This window comes from Triturus cristatus, chromosome 4_2, assembly GCF_964204655.1.
Source record: "Triturus cristatus chromosome 4_2, aTriCri1.1, whole genome shotgun sequence".
NCBI lineage: Eukaryota > Metazoa > Chordata > Amphibia > Caudata > Salamandridae > Triturus > Triturus cristatus.
Window position 1 is genome coordinate 479,521,243 of NC_140586.1, and position 20,530 is coordinate 479,541,772.

Here is a 20,530-nt window from a genome sequence, read left to right on the forward strand (position 1 = left end):
GTTTAAAAAAAGCCCAGAATCTCTTCTCACTAAAACATACCGTAATAGAAATGAAACATTTGCAATATAAATCTCACGTAAGAACAATAACTAATTTCAGTAAATATCGTCTGAAAATTCTGTTGCATAAGCATAATCACCAAAATAATTTGTGTCAAAGAAGTCCACAATGCAAATTATTACCTTTCCTTTAGGCCAAATGGTAATTTTTAAAATATTTTTTGATGACATTTCCAATGGTAATCCAATTAAATTGTAATAATGTTTTGTACAGATGTTGCAATTTCGGTCTAAAATTTTGGTTTCAGAAAAATTAAATAGGAATTTGCTAAATCAAAAGGCAAACGTTGCTTGAAAACCAATTGAGAATCATTACACAGTGTCCAGCCTTTTTCACATTTAAGAAAAACTGTGTAATGACCAGAAGTTACAAAAGGCCCATCATGCAAAATTATTGCAACTGTGACAAAAGTTTTGCCAGAAATTGATAATTGCTGTCCTGTAAATTTCTTTATTAAAGTGTCCAATTTTGTTCCATCAGCTCTACAACTTTGCATCATTAAAATTACATACTGTCCATATTTCTTTAAAAATAACGTTGAAAACATGTCTGATTTACATTTAGAACATTCCATGTTGTGATTGGCATCTTTAACTAATTTACTAAAAGTCACTGATTTAGTCTCTGGCAATGTTAAATAGATAAACCTTTCAGAATCAACATTAGAGCTGCATGTGTAGAAACAGTTTTCACAACTATGTTCCCATTTATAAGAGAGACCAAACATATTTTCTATTTCTACCCCTTCATCTTCAAGTACCAAAAGGATGTACATCAAGAATTCCTGTGCATCTTGCTGGACATTTTGAGAAAACTGTGTTCGTCCTGAACAAACATCTAATAGATTTCTAATTTCATTCGCACTTTCTATTTTAGATTTATCAACACTCAGCTTCTCATAAAGAAGACTTAGCACAGAACAGAATCTTTTTTCATGATTTTCTATTATCTGCTCTTGCAAACTTTCAAGATAAAATACAACATTCAGCACTACATTTGCGTAGCAGTTGACACCAGAGCTATTTTCAAAATGGCAACCAACAACCTCTCCAACATTGTCCTTTTTCTTTTTGCTTGCAATCACATCACTGTCTTTTTGTTTTCTCTTCTGTACAACCTCATTACAGAAATTCTCAATTCTCCTTTTCCGACAAACAACACGTTTCTCCAACACAGGATACTGACCTAAATGAGGAGCATAGGTTCTTCTTAATCTATTATACTCCTTAACACAATTTGCATCAGCACTAACTTTTGAGTCATCAAAGTCTATCATGAATAAACCAGATAATGTTTTCACTCGTGACAAAGCAACATATGCCATACCTTCTTTGAACACAGTAGATCCAATGTTTACAAATGCACTATCAACAGTTAATCCTTGACACTTGTGAATAGTTACAGCATATGCTAGAGAAAATGGAAACTGCTTCCTACGTACATATAAGTCTTTCACAAGCAAAAAACGGACTGAACAACGACTAATGTCTTTTACCTCTTCAATCTGATCAAATTTTATTTTTACAAACTCAATTCCTTCTTTTTTCTGGTAGTTAACAAAACCCACAACTTTACCCATAGCTCCATTCACTAAACCTTTTTCAACATCCAAATTTCTCCTTAAAAATACTCGACAGTTTATGCAAAGATATAGATTTTTTTCTAATCCAGCTGTTTTCGAAATGTTCTTCTCTAGAGAATCCAATTTATTTTTCAGTTCGCCTGTTAATGTAATAGTAATTCTTTCATGTTGGATTTTGTCCACTGCTTCCATTTTCTTAATCTCTTCCTTTTCCAATTTCAAAAGTTCCTCATTGAATATTGAGCATTCACGTAGTGTTGGCATTAAGCAGATTACAGTATTTTTTTCTGCAATGTTCTTGTATATTTTCTCTGCAACTATTTCTTCACTTGGAAATAAATTATGTAGCAACCGACTCTGTAATGCTTTTCTGCCAACTTCTGTGAGTAGTCCAATTCTGATATCTTTCAGAATACTTCCATATTCTTCATCATTTGCTTGCCTCATATTGGTAGTGAGTTCTTTGTACTCAAAGAATGACCAAATATTCGCATTACCAATGCTTTCTAATGACTTCTTCGTGTCCTCATGTGTCACAGTATTAAACACTGGTTGTCCTTTAACTGGAGTGAGCTGCAGTAGATCCCCAAAAACTATAACATGTTTTCCACCAAATAACACGTCATAGTCTCTTTTTAGAATTTGCTGCATTCTTAAATGCACAAAGGCAAGCATTAAGTTTGATACCATGCTTGCCTCATCAATAATGAGAACTTGCATCTTCTTCAACACTCTTGAAACTTCGAAACATGCTTCGCCAGTTAGCTTGTGATATTCTATTTTGTTCTCATGCTCCACTGGTAACATTAGCAATCGATGGAGAGTAATTCCTTTTATATTATATGCTGCTAACCCAGTTGGAGCAGTAACAACACAAGATAAAGTTGAATCAGTTTTTTGCTGTAGGTAGCTTCTGATGACTTTAATTAAGAAACTTTTCCCAGTTCCGGCTTGTCCACTCACATACAACCTAATTGGTTCAAATGATGTGCATGTGCACTCTTTATTTTCATGTAGTAATCCAAGATCAATTTTTTTTCTGACTTCTTCATAAATTTGTCGTTGTTCTTCATTCAGTTGTTGTTCCAAATCTGGTAATTCTATTAAATCTTCCTGAGCTTGATTCATAGCCGTTTCCACTTCAGTCATGGCTATTGCAGCTTCATTTTCTAAGATTGGTTGTCCTAGTGGATCTTGACTGAGCGTTCCAGAACTTTGGCTGTCTTGAGAACTGTCTCTAGCTACTTCAGCTGCAATTGTAGCTTCCTGTTCAATTTCTTCGTTTAACATTTGGACATAATTCCTAAAAATACTGCATTCAATGGTATCTTTACATGCATTAAATGAATCCTCATAGCTTTGAAATTCTCCAAGTAGTTCGTCCTCTGAACGCCATGGTTTAAACAGCTGTAAAAGGGCCAAGTAGTAAAATTCCTTTTTGTCAGTAGTGTCACAACTCAGCTTCCTGTGATTAATCAAACTTCCTTTTGTTTGCTTCACTAAACATCCTTCCTCACCAATGACTTTATATTTTCCATTGTTGATGTCTTCTGTGGCTTTCCGTGAAAAAATGTAGTTCTGCAGCACTTCATAGAGACACATGTTCTCAAGATGATGACTTCTTTTTGGGTAATAGGTGTCCAACATGTTTGTTTTCAAAATATCTGTACTTTCTGGGTCGTTCTCGGCCAAATATTCAATTTCTCCAACAGATTTCAGTACCCTATTTCGCATTCCTGCAAGGCCTAAACTGACCCAAATTATTCTTCTTGATTTCGAGTATAGACTTGCAGATGATAACCTATCTGAACATTCGTAGGATCCAATTTCTCGATGTGATAACATCTTTAAACTGAAACTGTACAGCTTCTTACTGACAGTCTTATCGTGAGAAATCTCTTCCCACATTTCCTTCAATTCTGTTTTCTCAGATTTAGTGATGTAAGATGTGACATACCGAGCAACAGCAATAGAATTGTCTGCCACATACTGAATATCCATGTTAGCATTCCACATGGATAAAATGACTGGGTTGTAGTCATTTATATATTTTGACTCTTCTTTTCTTCTTAGGTTGTACGTATTTTTGGGAGATTTTCTTGTAATAGTATGTCGCACAGCTGACATAAAACTGTTGACTCTTCCTTTTCAAAGAACAGGTCTAGGAAATCCAAATCGACATTTTGTGTAGAATTTATCTTTGGTCTTGTACTTCCGTCGACAGTATTTTCCACACCGATGACTTTGGAAACGTAAAACTTGCTCTTTTAACTTTTTCTCTTCTGTGCTTTTAGGTATAGCACATGTTGCATATTCTTCAATGAAAGATAACACTGCTTCATCAGCATCTGTTCCAAATTTTGGAGCATCCTTGATCCACAACAGCATATGAATGTGAGGAGCACCTCTTGCTTGGTACTCGTTTCTCCAAAAGAAATCCACAACTTCTCCAAGTGGTGGATTTTTTTTATTGCAGATGAAGGACATCATAGCCTCAAATCTATGATTGAAATATCTGCAAACATTAACCGGATCCAATGAGCACAGTTCTCCTGCTGTCTTGTATTCGATGTTTTTAATGTTTGAATTTGCCTCTCGTAGAAAATCCAGTAAATCATCCCAAGCGTACTCGGCACAGCTTAGGGTTAGGAACCATGTTGGAGTTCCTAAATTCCGTAACATACATTTCAATTCTCCATGGCGTCGGTACCAATATTCATTCGTCCCACGCTGACAAGCCATCAGATTGATCAATTGTGATTCCAAATGATCATCTCGCTGCTGCACTTTGTTCATAAAATCCTTAGCAGACACATTATGTAGATGTGTTCCACTTTTTAAAATGTGGTTTACTGCATAAGATAGTGCAGACAAGTCACTTTCAAATAACAGATGGAACAAATAAGGAATACTTTGACGAAATCTGGGATCTTCTGCATATAATCTTGTAGTCCGATACTCAGAAGCAGGAATCTGGACTGGACGTTCATCATATCGTCCACCTTCTCCTGTAGGAAACAGCTGGGGAAAACAACGAGCTTCCAAACTCTCCTCCCATACACTCACGGGAGTTCCTTGTGCTTTTTTCATTTGAAACAGATCAATGGTGTTTGCCATTACTTCTTTTGAATGAAGAGGATGTATGCTGAAATGTTCATAAATTTCTTCTTCTTTTGACTTGTCAACTTTTTCAATTTGCCCAGTTGGTGTGTCTGTGTCTCCTACTAAATCTTCTTCATCTTCATCTATATAAATTGATTCATACCATTTATTATTCCTTTTCAAATATAAATTTGCTCTTTGTACTTTCCGTACATCTACCAGCTCCTGCCAAATGTTCTTACTCTTTGTAGGTACACCATTAACCAGAATAACTAATGGTTCAGTTTCCAAAGTATCTGTATCAATAGTTTCCATATTTTTTTTCAAATCCAACGGCAAATAGACAACTCTTCCTTTTAAACCTCTCTGTAAATCTGAAGGAGGTAATTTGCCAGTTTTTGGCTCCATACGTACTATGGTCTGGAACGGATGAGCACATTGAATGAGTATAGACTCATACGTATTTAAATCAGAAAGTTCTTCAGGAACTTCAACCAATTCTAAATTATTATGTACAGCTCTAGCTGGCATTTTATTTTCTTCGAACTTGTTGTAACAGTATTTACAAATACGATGATCTTCACCCAAATCAAAACAATTTTCAAGAAATATATATGTTGCAAAATCCTTCCACTTATAATTATCTTCTTCTTCACTTTTTTTGTAGAGATCAACATTCCTTGTTTGGATTTTGTAATGGCTTCTCCGGCAACAAATACAAGTAATATTTGGTCTTTCATTAGAGATGATAGCAAATTTTGTAATTTGATCTTCAAATTTCTTATTTACGGAGGGTTCTACATTCTCTTCCACATTTTCCCCAATAACTGTGTCATTCCCTGCACTTTCTTGTTCTGGACCAAAGTAACAAAACTGAATCTCATCAGTAACCTTCTCAACATCTGATACAGATCCACGAAACAGAGCCTTATTCAACTCATTTAACTTTAGTGCTGGACTTTTAGCAAAATACAATCTTCTCACAAATTTCCTAATTTAAGTATGATGAACTGCCAGCATCCTAAAATGGTGAAAAACACTTTGACAAACTTTCCTAGATAGACAAGCCAGAGAGTGTCCTTGCAAACCAGTATTCTCTCTCACTCTGCATGGATCTAGTCCTTGAAGCACCTTAATCTTCTTTTTAACACTCTTTTTACTATATTCTCTTAAAAACTCACGTAATTTATCAATAGATTCCTGTCGCAAAGTACAAATACTACTACAATTCCAAGTATACACTGGGGCTTTTGTTGCAGGGATTCTGCTGATACACAGAACTATGCGAAGAACCCCAGGACCTCAGTGAATTGTGGTGTACCAGAAACTCACCTCAGAACCCAGAACCCAGTATCCGGCTAGCATAAGTGTCCCATTCGTTATCCGAGATTTAGCTCGGCGGTCCCAATGAATAGACAACCCAGAACAAGCGACTCAGTACATACTCAGGAATGGTGGGAATCGGAAATACCTGTTCGTATATTATTCTCACATCAGTCCACAACAATAATCAACAGAGACACGTTGTAAATAAAAGGGGTTTATTTTTATAGACCACGTGTCCTAAGATGCAGTACTTTGGCTAATACAAGCAGACAAATGATTAATATCAAAACCAGCAACATAGTTACAATACCATAGAATATAAAAGGGGTGATCATATTATAATGACAGTGGATACTACCACCTTCCCTTTACTAAGAAGCTAATATTATTATTATGCTAATAGAAGGTCTCTTAGGCTTGAATAGGAGACCCCATACCTCAAAGATCAGCTTAGTGAAATCACATCACAGGAGCATCAGGAGACTTCTCGCAGGAAGGCTCGTCTTCGGTCTGAATAATAAACATGATGTCTGTGATATTAAACGCACCAACTTTCAGGTATGTGCAGCTGCGCGTGTGTTATGGCTAAATAGTGGGTCGATCAACCTAGAGTGGAAAACATGCATTGTGTAATAATCCAGACTGTTTGTCACACCATGTACAGACCAAGGTCGCTGCGCAGAGCTTGGGATGGTAACAACAGATTGCTCTCGTGTGAGGCAAGTCTCGAGTCAGCAGTTTATTTAAGAAATAACATGTAAACGCAGTGTCGTGTGCAAAAGCAGAAAGATGGCATTCTAACATCTAACGTGGTTATGCTAACTTAACAATGTATGTATGTATTCAGGGAGAACACACTACACGCCCCCTTGATCGAAGCACTATTTAATAGGCAAGAAAAGAGAGAACGCAGAGTTCAGTGTCGTCAGAGCAGAACAAGGCGTAACCAATGCAGAGTTTCAGAATGCGCCAAAGTCCGAAACTACAAAAAAAATATAAACCAGGGTTTTTTTGAAAGAGAACAAAAAATATGGAAGTAAAAAAAAACTCAAAACGACCATCGGGAAAAAAAAGAGAAAGAAAAGAAGAAATGTTGCGCTAAAGTGCTGTCCAGTAGCACAGGCGCAAAGGACAACTGTCCAGTTAATCCATGAATGTATAGGCAGCATATGTGGCCACTGCTTCCAACAAAAAATCGTTTGCAGGTCCACTGAAAGTCTCAGCCATCCAATCCATCAACGAAAAGGAACATACGTGTTCTTCAACCATCGGAGCCTCCAGCACGATCAGAGGGCACCCGGAATGTTCCTCCAAATAGCTCATAGCCAAGAAGTTGTAGGCAGCTGTAGAGATGTCCCAATTACCTAGGATCCCATGTGCTGCTCCACAAGCCATTATCCGGACACCAGAACAGGCCAACTCGTGAGACACTAAGGGCCTCATCAGTCGATCGAAATCCGGCACCGGAGACACCAGGTTGGTCAAGCACAAATCCAAAGGCCATTCAAAGGGACAATCCAGGCAGTGAAACACAGGCTGCACGCAGGTGAAGTAGGAATACCTGAAGGATAATCCATATGCCAGGCTTAAGGTCGCCAACGGCAGAGTTCCATAAAAGTCAAGCATCCTATCACGAAGAAGATGCAGGCGGGACAGGCGCTCGTGTGGCACAGAAGGAGCAGCCATTCCGTAGTATGAAAAGGAAAAGCAGCACACCTGCCACCAGCGCCAGAAGCAGCGGAACACCTCCAAAGATGCTCGAGAAAAGTGAATGAAAAAATGCCGGAATCACACCAAAAATAGTTTTGAAAGAGGTCACGAGACCCGAGCCCACAAGTTTAAAAAAATGAGCCAGGCCGGTCGTGGACGAGGCATTAAAAATAGTTTGGATCAAAGTGCCGAAATGTAGGGGGAGGTCAGTATTCAGAAGCGCCTGTACCTCAGTGCGCGTATTAGCAACGTGAAGGACAAATGTTTCACGAGAGGAAGTCAATGGCACCTCTTTTTGGGACAATAGGGCTCTTATTCTGCTCAACTTGTTGAACTCTGCTTTCAAGGTTGGAATCGAAGGCCAGATAGAAACATCCAGCTGCCCATGCGGGGGTGGAAAGAGAACATTATTGCAGCAGACAACTTTCTGCGAGACAGTTACTATGTACGGGATTCCCACCAACATCCCGCAGCAAGCTTCATTATTCAAAATTAAATAACTACCGTTTGCAAGCAGCGTGAAAGAAGGCGTAATCACAGGCACTGGGATACCTCGTAGGATGCAGGCTAAGTTCGGGGCTTGTACATTGCATGCGCCGTGTAATTGAATGTGCCTACATACCAAGGAATGGTCTGGTGTCGTTGTACATTCCTCTCCTTTCAAATAAACCTCAGTGCCGTCCCTAGTACATCTATACGTAAAGGGGAGGGACCAAACCTCATGTATGAAAGCGGTGCCCAGCGGTTCATATCTACCCAAAGCATAATGTTTCATACAAGAAGTGAACTTAAAAAGCGCAAAAGGGAGAGTTATCAATCCGTGGACTAACCACGTAGTTGAATTGATCTCCGCTACAGAAAAAGGCAATGGTTCTAATTTTTCAATATGTAACAATGAATATGTAGCATCCTTCATGGACATAAATCGCTGCTTGTCAGTAAGGTTAAAGGGAAGAAATAACGATGTAGTGTTAAGATAGTCCCAAGGGACTCTCCCCGCCTTTAACGTCTGCAATGTCCATGCAAACTGCATAACAGAACGCAACTGGTTTTGACCATGATATAACACAGACATATCATCATGCACAATATCAACCACAGAAGAAACAATATTATCTAATGTATAAATCCTAGAAGAGAGAGTGCTAATGCTATTATCGATAACAGCTAAAACCTTCTCCATGTTTGCTTGGTCAATAGCTCTCAACCTGGAAGCTGCCTCAATCTGCGACAACTTCCAGACTTCGTTGTAAATAGCATACGCCCACCTTTTTGTTCTGCTACCCACAGGACCCTTAACAAAATCATTCAAATCTATTTTGTCATGTAATTGTGATAAATGAACTTTGACAGACGCCAAGGTGGAATGTCGCAGCCAAGATTGGCATAACTTGCCCACAGAGTATGTAGTTACAGTATGTGACGACTCAAACCGAGGATCTACGCGTTCCTGAGTATACCCCGGTTTCAGTCCCAAAAAGCGACGTTGACAGGCGTCTGAACTGCGTTGCCAAACTAACCAACCCTCACTATGAAATTTCGAAATGTTGAAAGATGTGTTTGAAACTAAGGATTGCAAAGCAGTAAGGGACAGATCTGTGTGGTTATCCCAATTGGAATAAGCGCCCAGATCCGGCACAGAAGGTGACTTTAATTGTTTAGAAGTAGCCAATCCAAAACAGGTGGTTTGGAAGATGGATGAATTTAAAAATAAAATATGATTTGGTATAAGACAGGCACGATGTAAAGCCTCTGTACCCTGTACCTGCCACGGCTTGGAACCCCAAACCGACTTTAGATCAATAGTAGCCTTCCATACATCATAACCTTTGATTGACAACTCGTCCATAAAGGACTTGGAATAAAGTAACTTTGTGTGTGTCAGTCTAACCTTTGCGGCAGACTCAGGCAGCACCTTAAAATAAAACGCTGCCGGGTCGGAAACACTGAAATCGGTAAAATATGAATACTTGTTAACTAGTGTTTGTGAACTTCCGAATTCGGGAGTAGGACAGTGTTCCCATTGGGTAAAATTTACAAAATTTCTAAATGTATTTGCTTTATGCAGGAAATGATTTCCATAATGTTGAAAACAATACTGTTCCGCATAATTAGCCGCATTTTCGTATAAATCTTCAGCATCAAAAGCGGCATAATATTTCAAATCAGAAAACAGTGATTCAATGGCGTGTACATCCCAATCATCAGAACGTATGTTCTGCCTAACCACATCACCCATAGAAACACGAAATACATTAGGTACATTAATGACCTCTGTAGGCCCATGAATTTGGAATTTAACAGCATCCCATGCGATTCCATCCAAGACGGGCCAGGCAGTAATATTCACAAAAGTCTGGTCCCTCTTCATGACGTGGGACGAGGAGTGGGGGGCCAAAGTTCCATTGATAAGTCTAATTGTCGATCTCTCACTCAGATAGTGGCCATCCACAAGACGGAAAAAAACTATTATAAATCCAATTGACATAAACAAAAAAATAGTGAAAAGTATCAACCAGATGTATGTCCAAGGGGCAATCAAAAAATGTCTCTTAAACCAGCTGAAAAAAACAGCAATGTTTGATGGGGGGCTTGAGGGTAATGAGTTAGTGTCAAAGGAGAAACGGGACTGGCCAAGTGCTGTAGATTGTAAAATAGGTGAGGGACCACGTGTAGGATAAGCATACTCAGTCTCTTCGGGCAAACCACCAGCCGATGGTATCAACAAGGGATCAGTAACAGATTGCATCTCGATGGCAACCTCAGGCAAGGTGTTAGAAGCAAGAGTTAACATTGAATTTCTTCGCATCGTCTGGCATGAAACTGCTGGAGTCACACTAAGAAGTATCGGCCACTCGCTGAAGTTTGACATTGTCAATAGAGATGTACCTGTTTTCTTTGCGACCAGGAAGTGGAGGTAAAATGACTGTTCTTGTACCCTGCACTCCAAGCACTGGAACTGGTGCACGATAAGAGGGGCCGAACTCCTTCTTGTTCTCCACCTTCTCACGGACCAGATCTCCAACTCGGGGTAGCCAGCCGACTACCGGAATCTGAACTTCAGCTTCAGATGTGGAGGGCAAATGTTCCTTCGAAAGAGTGTCTCTGGCTTCTTGTAGAGTCTGTAAAACAGCACAGTGATCATCTACGTCAAAGGGTGCGGTCGACGCCGCCATGTCTAGACCATCAAGGTCTGGGACAAACATTCTGATTCCGAAGAGCATCATGTACGGGGTCCGCCCACCCAGAGACCTTCTAGGGAGATTATTAAGTGCACGTTGGACGTTATACAAATGGGCTAGCCAGTTCCGGCCTGTGCCTAAAACACGTGCTGTCAATGATTGCTTTAAGTCACGGTTCATTCGCTCCACCACACTATTACCCTCAGGTCGGTAGGGGGACGAAAATTTGACTAGGACCCCCAAATTTCTCATAGCCTCCTTGTAAGCCTTAGAGGCGAACGCAGGGCCCTGATCAGAATGGAAGGTACCACACGCAAAAGTTCCCACAAAGACACGCAAATCCCTGATGACAGTCCGCGAGTCAGCACTCCTTTGTGGCCATACCCATAGAAAACGTGTGCACGAATCCACTGCAACCAAGATGTACTTGTACGCAGTATCAGAGGAAAAAGGACCGCAGTGATCTAAATAAACACAACCAAATGGCTTATTAGAGATGTACAGCTGTGTCTGTGGTGGCCGCGCAACAGTAGAAGGTTTAATCTGTTGGCAAATGTCACAATCAAGAACATAAGCACGCGCTTGTTTATATAAACCAAACCACCAGTAACGTTGTTGTAGCAGAGATATTGTAGCTGACACACCGGCGTGGGCTGACGCCAACCCCTCATGTGCAGCCAAGATCAGTGCTGGCCTGCAGTCCGCGTTGGGAATAATTCTGTCACCAACGTCGTTAATCCTCACTAATGGGACATTATCAGGACTTAAATGGTAAATGTAACGAGAAGGAAAACCCTTCGGGTAATCGCCTCCCTTTTCTGTAGCAGCAATAGCTGCCAAGATGTCATCATCAATCTTACTTTTTGATCTGGTAACTGCTGCCACTAAGTATGTAGCCACTGCTGTTTTTGCTGCCTCGTCAGCCAAGCTGTTGCCGACAGCATGGACACCAAGTCTTTGGTGACCAAGAGTGTGAATAACATTCACGAGAGGGAGACGGTCTTTAAAGTCTGCCACTCGAACCCAAAGCGTTTTATGCTTAATTGTGCCACCTTTTGTGTCTCGATAGTCATTCTGAGACCAGAAGTGTAAATTGTCATTGTAGGACTGGACACAGTAGAAGGAATCACTCACTATAAGAGTAGTGACCCGGGGATCAGCAAACTCCAGTGCAAGCACCAGAGCCCGAAGCTCCGCCAATTGCGCGGTACAATCACCCAATGACTGCGTATGCACTGCATCAGATTGGAATTCACCATTTACGAATGTACCTACGACAATTGCGCAAGCCGCTGAATAAGCGTGCTTCGATCCAATCGCGGGCTGCGCAGACCCGTCAGTGTATATGACACAATGGTATTCTTCGAGCGGGCGCAAAGACAGAGGTGCCGGATGAACGAATTCATACTGCAAGAACTCTTGAGTCTGTAATGAGGCATCAAAGATGTAAGTGACGTCTGGCGACGTCAGTGTTGTGGCCCATTGTATCCACCGAGGATGCAAAGCTTTAGAATTTGGTACAATTGCCTTTGTCACTGCCTCTAAGGCAGGATAGGGTGTTACAACCAGAATTTGTTTCCCATGCGACAGTGCGCGTTCCTTAAGGATCGCCATCTGTACAGCAGTCAGAACTTTTTCGACCGCGGAAAAACGTAATTCAGCAGAGGTGTACAAGTGGGATTTGTACGCAATGGGGACTGTATCGCCCTCATTAAACGTCAAATACGTGAAACCCACGGCGCCTGGCACAATTCTTATGACCAGGTTAGTGCGGTTATCACGCGTCAGCAAATATTGAGAAGCAAGAAGGTCAGCCTGTAAAGACTGTAAAATTTTAGAATGTTCCAGCTGCCAGCTAGACTTCGAAAATGTGGGTTGTACCAAGGCGTAAAGCGGCTTGATACGCTGGGCATAATCAGGAATGTACGTACGGCCGAAATTCAGAAAGCCCAGCAGAGATTGTAATTTCTTTAGTGTCGTAGGCGCACTCAAGCATGCGCACTTTTCCAGAAAGTGGGGAGCTAACCCCTTTCCTTCATTATTGAGCTCGTAGCCCAAAAACAACACCGTATATTCCGCGATGTGAGACTTCGCAAAATTGAATTTGTAGCCATAGTCAGCAAAACTCACTACAATATTGTCGACTCGAGACAGATGCGGCAACAGCTCGTCATCCGTGAGGTAGATATCGTCAACATAGGAGTATGCTTCGGGGTCTATTCTTTCTAAGAGAGAAACCACGCGAGCGGAAAAGACGCCAGGGCTATTTTTGTAGCCCATGGCTAATCTCGTAAACTGTTTTTGTTTTCCGCCCGAAGTAAACGCCGTCCACTGGCTACTCAGTGTGGACAGGTTATGGCTAAAAAAGCCATTGGAAATGTCAAGTGTCGTTTTAAATCGTTTACGCACGAGACTGTCGACTAGAGCCGAGCTATGTGTATTTTGTACCGCGCAGGTCCGGCAATGGGAGTTTAGGTGCCGGTAATCCAAAACTAAACGGTACGAGCCGTCAGGCTTCGTTACAGTGAATAAAGGGTTATTCATAGGGGACACACAAGTTTCAATTACACCCTGATATTCCAATTGTTCAAGGATCGCCGCGACGTGAGGTCTAGCTTCACGACGCATGGGATATTGGGGCTGAGGCTGGGGCATAGACCGCAGTGGAATCTCATGGCAGGGGGACAACCGGTCCCAACCCACTTGAGTACGATATACCGCTGGCGCAAGCGCCAGCGCCCATTCACCAGCGTACATTTCAGCTTGGTCCTTAGGCACAGTGTGCGCAAAGGACGGGAGGATTTTCTCCTCCCCTCTAGGAGCTTCCAAAATGAAGGCTGGGGGCCAATCTGCCTCCGCTAGGAGGATATCATAGGTGGTGGTCAGATTATCCCAAAAAATCCCTTTTATAGTACGTTGTATGTCACCCTCTATTAATAAGACTATTTCATAAAGTCTATCAGGGGGAGCCACTCTGGTGTCAGCTGTTTCAACAGTAACCAAAACATCAGTTGCTGTCGCCGCCAGAAATGGACGCAGAGCTTGACGGACTATGGTAATTTCCGCCGCGCTGTCTAGTAGCGTCAGCGCCCATGTCCGGTTCTGAAGCTGTGTCCGCACTATCTGAGGCATATTTTGCCGTCAGAGCCGCCACTTTCTTCTTCTGAAACGGGGGTCTTTGTCGAGCAAACTCGTCCTGCTTGCCTTTACCCTCAGTCTGTCGGGGTTGGTCACGCTGTTGTGGAGCACCCCGACCTCTTCCACCGCCTCCGCCACCAGACTGTGTAGCCGATGTTTCCTGTGAAGAACGAGGAGAACGCGGTTCAGAAACCTGAAATCTATCAGGAGACTTAATAGTAGCACGATCTCGCAGATCATAAGTGCGTTCACTACTTGACTGTACGGGAGAGGCAGGCCGAGAGCCCTGTTTCTGCTGCTGCTTGCCCTGTTGTTTAAACGGCCACTTTTGTTTTGGAAAAATGGGTCGTTCATCCTTACCAGAAGTTCCTGCCTTACCCTGCTGCTTAGAATCGGGATTCTTGATCACAGGCTTAACTCCTAAAGAGCTACGACCCAAATCACGATATGCTTCTGAAATTATTTTTGCAAATTCCTGCGGTTTGTCCTCTTCAGCAACTTTCTTCAGTTCATTACGAACCTGAAAGTGCAACGCATCACCCTTAAGGTTTCCCATTATCATGGTAGCCACCAGGCCAAAATCTCCGAGGAGCCGCATCCCTAATTCTATCGCAGACTCCGCTCCATGGTCCTCTTGAACACGTTTGATAACGGAGGGCAGCTGCAACATAGACGGAGTGCCAAAGCACTGCGCGTACGTTGCAGCAAAAACCTTACCCCAAGAAACACAATCATCCATGTGGGGAACTAAGTCTTTAGGCAAACTAATGGTGAGGATCCTGTGTTTCTCCACAGGAGTTGTATGCGGATAAACCGCTTCTATTTGGTCAAATTTTTCAGCAAGCCAAAAGGGATAATCATCCCTTGTGAGGGGGCGCTTGCCTACAACAGAATTAACCATAACAGGACTAATGACCACCGCGTGACGATCACCAGGTTGTCCCGCACCAACAGGCGCCCCCGCCTGTACAGTGCGCGACACATACTGCACTAACGCCCTATATACTGTTATAAGGGCAGTGTGTAGTACACGCAGTTCATCCACCGTCACCGTGAGGTAACGGGGATGAGGCGTAAATCCGGCTAGTACCGGCCAAGTGGCCCCCGCAATTGATAAAGGGCCCATTCTCGGCGGTATAACCACATGGGGGAGGGCGCCATTAAACCAAATCTGATGTTGCCAAGCAGATATTGGTATCTCCTGTGTCCTATACGGTGCATAGGCAGCAGGCACTGCAGAGGCAGTGTATGAATGAAATGTATTATCATTTCCACTGACTGCCGGAATCGTCACCCAAGAGTAGAATAACTCAAAGGGATGAGCCGCATCGGCTCCCACCACAAAGATGACGTCCATGCCCGCGTCCGGCACTCCATATTGCGTCAAATGACGTTTCAGTGCCGCACGACTATGCGCCGCAATATTTATCGCCATTAGGACAAGCTACACTTCAAGTATTCAGTAGCACAAGGGTTCAATAACCTTTTTAATAATCAAGCTTGAAGGAACCTATATCAATAGAACTAGGTAGGTTTAAAATCCGTCAGACTTGTTATCCGGAAACAAGAATGAGGGTGCTGTGGACTAAATGTAAGCACTACTAAGGCGTTTCAACTCATAGACCAAACGTTAGGTGCGCCATGTTGCAGGGATTCTGCTGATACACAGAACTATGCGAAGAACCCCAGGACCTCAGTGAATTGTGGTGTACCAGAAACTCACCTCAGAACCCAGAACCCAGTATCCGGCTAGCATAAGTGTCCCATTCGTTATCCGAGATTTAGCTCGGCGGTCCCAATGAATAGACAACCCAGAACAAGCGACTCAGTACATACTCAGGAATGGTGGGAATCGGAAATACCTGTTCGTATATTATTCTCACATCAGTCCACAACAATAATCAACAGAGACACGTTGTAAATAAAAGGGGTTTATTTTTATAGACCACGTGTCCTAAGATGCAGTACTTTGGCTAATACAAGCAGACAAATGATTAATATCAAAACCAGCAACATAGTTACAATACCATAGAATATAAAAGGGGTGATCATATTATAATGACAGTGGATACTACCACCTTCCCTTTACTAAGAAGCTAATATTATTATTATGCTAATAGAAGGTCTCTTAGGCTTGAATAGGAGACCCCATACCTCAAAGATCAGCTTAGTGAAATCACATCACAGGAGCATCAGGAGACTTCTCGCAGGAAGGCTCGTCTTCGGTCTGAATAATAAACATGATGTCTGTGATATTAAACGCACCAACTTTCAGGTATGTGCAGCTGCGCGTGTGTTATGGCTAAATAGTGGGTCGATCAACCTAGAGTGGAAAACATGCATTGTGTAATAATCCAGACTGTTTGTCACACCATGTACAGACCAAGGTCGCTGCGCAGAGCTTGGGATGGTAACAACAGATTGCTCTCGTGTGAGGCAAGTCTCGAATCAGCAGTTTATTTAAGAAATAACATGTAAACGCAGTGTCGTGTGCAAAAGCAGAAAGATGGCATTCTAACATCTAACGTGGTTATGCTAACTTAACAATGTATGTATGTATTCAGGGAGAACACACTACACTTTAGGACGTCTCCCCATAACCTCATCTGCAATCACTTCTTCCTCATTTCTTGGAACCATTTTCTCCTTTTCCATTATGCAACCATCTTTTACTTCATATGCTCGTCCACTGGTGTCAACTGCATGCAGCAAACTATTACTTTGAAGATAACTCTCTTCATTAAAAAATGGTTCAGTACTTGAACTATGCATCCATTCTCCTAAAAACACTTTACAAAAGTTATTTCTTTTTACTACTCTTTTCGTTTTGCTTTGTGACTTCATTACATTAACTATTTTTTCTAATGTACGCATCCTGTTCAAAATTAAAATGAATAGTTTTCTTTTTAAATCTAAAGCCTTAGCTACAATGGCTTCAATATCTTTTTTCTCTTGTAAAATTTAGCTATTTTCTTATATTTTTTCACATCCTTTAGCAAATTGGACATCACTCTTCTCTGAAACATTTTCCTACGGATCTCTTTAAATGCTGATTTTCTTTTCAAGTTAATTTTTATAGCTTCTGCTTGTACATTAGCATTTAGTAAATTCTCACTATTCTCCTGTTGTTTTCTACTTGAAACAGTTTTTCCAATGGGGGCATTTTTAAAAATTTTCCTTTTTTTGAATATATTTTTAAAGAATTCCTTTGTCTGCTTACCAGAAGACTTTTTCTTTTTCCCAACATGAGCATCTTCAACTAACTTGGGTCCTCCAGTTGTCTTCAAATATACTTTTTTTTTCTGTTGTTTTCGCTGTCTTGATTTTATAGGCATCTTATATTTCCTTCACTGCTCTGGAGCAATACCTGAAAGAAACTAAAAAAAAATACCTTTTTGTAATTTAAATATATTACTATATTTGTTATGATCTTTTCTTTTCTTATAACACTATCTACCCCTTTCCTACAAGTGAAAAACACAAGAAAACCAACACGAATTTAATCTCTAAGAACAATTCCTGTGTGCACACAGACTCTTGGTGTAATTCTAGGCAGAACACGATATTTCATTTGCAATTCAAAAGCACACTTACTTTTTTTTTTTTGCAATTGTTAATTACTCTAACAGTCTGACACATTTTCTATATAGTTTGCAGAAAAGAGCACATGTCCAATCAGCTTCTTTAGAGCATGTACATGTGTAACCTGGCTGACTGACTGCACTCCTGCAAAGATAATGATCCTTGGTGATGTTGAATGCATTAGCGTTTGTCAGGGGGTCCAAGAAGGCCATAAAAGACTCATGCTGTGATTTTACGCAGAAAATGAAATTTGCTTGACAATTTCAAAGCACACTTACTACTGTTTTCTGTGATTTTAGGCAGAAAATGAAATTTGCTTGCCAATTTCAAAGCACACTTACTACTGTTTTTTCCTGCAAGTGTTAATTACTCTAACAGTCGCATACATTTTCATTACAGTTTTCAGATACAGAAAACAGCACATGTGCAAACAGCTTGTTCAGACCATGAACATGTGTGACCTTGGTGACTGACTACACTCCAGCAAAAGAAATCAGCCTTAGTGATGTTGAATGTATTAGTGTTACTCACTGCTACCTGAAACACCACTCACTTGTGAATACTAAGCATGTTTCTACAGGATAAACAGCTGGGTGTGTGCTAACAGTCTGCTTATGCAGACTGTGTATTTTCAGTTGCAAGAGACATATGCATGGTTACTTCCAAAAAGAACCAGAGAGACACGAAATACATCTCTGACAGCAATTCCTCTGTGCTCACAGACTCATGCAAAAATCACCACATACATCCCCTCTCAAACTCATAACTCACCTTTAAAATTAGTTAGTTGAGAAAGAAATGTGGCACTCAAACAGCAGACTATCAGAGTCAGAATATCAGAGCTGTACACCTCTCTCCTCTGAGCAGAACCAATTATTGGCAATGTTTCCCTCTCTTTTTTCACACATATACATGTTAATTACAAATCTCTGTGCTTACAACTTTTTTTCAAATGAAATCATACATTTCTATTGGTTGAAAACTTCAACACTTTTCCAAATGTACCCTTCCCCCAACTTGACTTCTGCCTGCTACCATAGCAACAGCTCATGGAACACTGCTGTGAGGAGAGAGGTCAGAAGTTCACCACACAATGTTTCAAATCGAAAGACCAAGAGTGCTTCACCTGTCCAACCTAACAGCAAATCCAAACTATTCTTCTGTGGGAACACAATTTTCTGAACCAAAACAAAACATGCTTCTAAAAATGTACACATACAGCCTAGTTTTTAGTGTAGAATGGTGTGAAACAGCCAATGAGTTCTTTTTATTTAAAAAAAATATGTATGCCTCCATTTTCAAACTGTCTTTCATTTCATATTGCCATTCTACTGAAAGATACCTTCAGAGTGCATCCAGATCTCCTTGAAAGATGTTCACAGTGTGGCTTGTAGGTCACAGCTATGTCTTCTGGAGTGAAAAGTATGCAGAAAAAAGAGGTATGGTGAGAGACCTTGCTTTGCCAAATGTAGACATTAAATGGATTGGTCAGAGAGGGTTAAAGTGGCACCAATTATTGCCTTTGGTGAAAACCTTTCAACATCTCCCACAGCCTAACCTTATTATTGTGCACTGTGGTGGAAATGACCTAGGCACTTTAACTGGTGTAGGTCTGGAAATGCTTATTAAGGACACCTTTGTGCAATTGATGTCGCTTTTTCCTCAATCTGCCTTTGTATATTCTAACATATGCCAAAGGCAAAAGTGGAACTGGTCCAACCAATTTTGTCCGCAGATTGACAAAGCAAGAAAGCACGTCAACAAATCTGTTTCTGCTTTCCTCAGAGACTATGGTATGGGTTCTATATACCACAACAACTTGTGTTACAACATGCAAGACATTTATAGAGGAGACGGTGTACATTTCAATGATGAAGGGAACAGAGTCTTCCTCTTGAACTTTAGACTCTGCATCGGTACTTACTTGTAGGTACCAAAAAACACTCAATGAACACAACGGCTCTTTTTAGAGCCCCCTAATATCTTAACACTTATATTTGTTTTTTTCTTCTTTTTTTTTTATTTTCTACCGTACGCGTATGGTAAGCTTACCGTACGCGCACCCCGCGATTTAAAAAAAAAAAAATTAAATGTATTTTTCATACTTTTATGGCCTTCTTGGACCCCCTGACAAACGCTAGGGGGTCTGCAACTCTCTTCGTTGCCCCCTTTCCACGTTCTCCTCCTTTTTTTATCAGTGTAAGACACACAAAATGGAGGCCGACACTTCCTGATTTCGACCGATTCGAATGTTTACAGTCATGTAACCACCAATCAGAATTGACCTCGCGCATGGCAGTGTGCGCGTACGGTAAGCTTACGGTACACGCTCGGAGGGCGCCTATAGATATATATATTGATTTAAATGCTATTTTCTCAGCAAATACTGAACACATTTACAACAGACCTACAAAAGGCACATCCCTGACCTGAGGACTACCTCTTTGCCAAATTTCAAGTAATTCTGTTCAGCCGTTTGGGCTGTAGCTTGGACAAAAGGTCCTAGGGAAAAATGCATGGGGAAAACGCGTTTTGGGACCCCCCCCTTTTTCTCGGCCCCCGCTTGACGAATCCCCCCGAGACTTTCAGGGTAGGAGCGGAGCGGAGCGCCCCACCTATTTTGAAAATTTCGCCAGGATTCGTCAATCTGCGCCAAAGTTATTCAAAATAGAATGTTGCGGATTTCCTATGGAAACACGGTCCTAACTATAACTACCTACTGGCGACCGCCAGTAGGTAATATAGTAGTTTTGCTTCTGAGGAAAGAATTGAGAAAGAAAAGAAGTCTATTTAATTGAATCTGTGTGTATGTCCGTGACACATTAAAAGCAGCGTCGCGCTTCAGCA